The following is a 2,728-nucleotide window of genomic DNA, read 5'->3' on the forward strand; positions in this document are numbered from 1 at the left end:
GAGAGGATTCGCAATATTGCAATTCTGATAATCTATAAGCACATTATTTCTAGTGACCACTAGGGGCTCAAAACCAGATGATGTATTTAAGGATTGATTATCTTTCAAACAAAAAGATAAGGAATCATGAAATATCGTTTCTTTCAATATCAGAGTTTTTAAACCCATAAATAGAGGAAATGACTTGTCATCAAATTGAGCTGAAATAAATCCGCACAGGTTTTTCAGATATATAGCAAGAAAAATGCTTGGATTATATGCTAAAATGTGTTCAGGTATTTCATATTTTTTTATTTTGCTATATAATTCTAATCCTTTTTTTGATAACCATATCTTTAAATATATTTCAATTTGTAATTCCGGTGAAAGATGCTTAGACATAGTTTTGGGAATATAATCTTGTTGCGTTCTTTTATCTTGAATCAGGTTCCAAAATATATTCATTACCCAATGAACAATTTCATCGTTTTCTATTTTTGTATTGTATTTTTGTTTCAATAAATTATAGTTTTTTTGAATCAATTTCACCAAATTTGATTCTATTTGATCTTTAGCTTCGATAGCCGCCAATACCTCAAAATTAAGTTCTTCATCTCTTATGGAGACTTTCGTTACCCTCTTTTCGCATCCCTTTCTTTTTGAAAATACATGTAACCACAAAATAAATATATTTATCGGTTTCATATTGAATAAAAAATTTTTGGGGTCAAAAAAGTAAATGATTTACATCATGAATCACATATAAAATTTAATACACATTATATTTTGCTGCATGTATAATAGTTTTTTGAAATATAAAGAAGGAAGATCAATTCTTAATTGTAAAAAACCAATATACTAAAATGAATATTATGATGTTTTAATGATCCTATATTCCTAATTCAAGGATTCCTACCAAAACTCTGATCAAAAATCTAAAAAGAAATAAATTAGAATATCATCAAGATCAAAAAAAAAGGATTCTTACTCGAAACGTAATTATTAACAATAAATTTATTATTTAATTGATTACAAGAGTTAAAATATTTATAAATAATTTTCCACATGTTTATAATTAAAATAAGGCCGGATATTTGAAATTGGTAGACAAAAGTTTCTGTCTTTGATATATTTTCAGCATTATATATATAATACTTTGATATAAATCTTGTATTAGATTCATATGAACTTATTTATTTTTAGTTTGGTGCAAGTATAAATATATAAATTAAAGCATATTATAATTGGAAATCTTGGCGAATGAACTTGGTATTATTTACAAATATAAAACAAAAATAATGCCCTACGTAATGATTGAGATGGAGTGGTTACAGAATTCCATAAAAAAATATGTTAAGGAGTTAATCCCGGAAGAAGTAAAGCATACATGCAAGCTCTCACACACCGCAAGACACTTGAACTCATCTCATTTGAGAGAAGAAGAGCAATTGATCAAGATAGATCAGGGAAGGTGTCAAAAGATGTATCAAGTAGTTGTGCGATCTTCCCAATGGACTGACCACGTATACAAGATAAAATATATAAAAAGAAAATTAACACATCAATAAATAAAATAATTATAATTGGAAAAACATTTTATTAAGTAAAAAATATAATTCAAGTATGGTGTTATAGCATGTAAAATCAAAAAAATTATTTGATAGAAATTTCAAGAATATGATAAAATAGATTTCAATCGAATAAAAGTACATTTTGAAGAGAAAATTCAAGTACCTAATCTAAGTATATTTCAATCAAAAATATGGTATCTCAAAAAAGATAAATTTCAAGCATTGAAATTATAAATACTAAGTAAATAAAGAACTAAAATTATATTTTGTTTAATGACCATATTACAGTTTAAAGTATTTATTTTAAAATATCACAAATTATAAGCTATAAAAAGTTTAAATCCCAAGAATCGAAAAAGATACTCTGATAATAGGGAATTATAATATCATAAACACGACATTTTTATATTCTAACGCGCAATAAAAATAGAAGAATTAAAAACTTAAATTTATTTTATACTTTTTAATAGATATAATAGTAATTTATTTTTAAAAATTATTTATATTCTCAATTAATATATACAGACATAAAAAAAATCAAAAATACAAAAAATGACTTCAACTGATTTAAAACAGTTTTAAGCCCAGGTTCTTGGTTTTCATATCTATTAATTTTCTATCTTTTATATAAAAAAAAGTAAAATGTCTTTTTTATTATATATTATTAACATTTCATTACTGATAATTTTTTGAATTTTAGAAAAGTAATATGATCGTGAGCTCTAAATAATCCAAGGAACAATTTTTTCTATCTTGCAACTATAGTAAAATTAAGAAGTTAAATATAATTTTTTAATAGAAATATTCGTCGATAATGGATTTGTTTTAAATGCATTTATTCTTAATTCACTATATTTTTTCAAGATATTCTAAAATATTCACTCTTATAGTGCGTTCGAATTGCATTTTATTTTTATCTTTTTCCTTTATTATCTAAATATGAAATTAGTATTTCTCTTTTAATTAATAATCTTAAATTGCGATGCCTTTATCAATATAGTGTGTGTAATTACCATTGATTATGGCTTGCTTAAATCTGATTGTAAGTGTGAAATTTGTCATTTAAAACCATAAAATGATATATGACTAAAATAGATTTATCATTAAATAGCCAAGATCTAAAAAAATTCCACAGTCAACAAAACAATTCTTTCACCTTCAATACATTTAAAGGTATT

Source organism: Rhyacophila brunnea, unplaced genomic scaffold (assembly GCF_057557595.1).
Source record: "Rhyacophila brunnea isolate RB1 unplaced genomic scaffold, BYU_Rbru_1.0 scaffold_35, whole genome shotgun sequence".
Classification (NCBI taxonomy): Eukaryota; Metazoa; Arthropoda; class Insecta; order Trichoptera; family Rhyacophilidae; genus Rhyacophila; species Rhyacophila brunnea.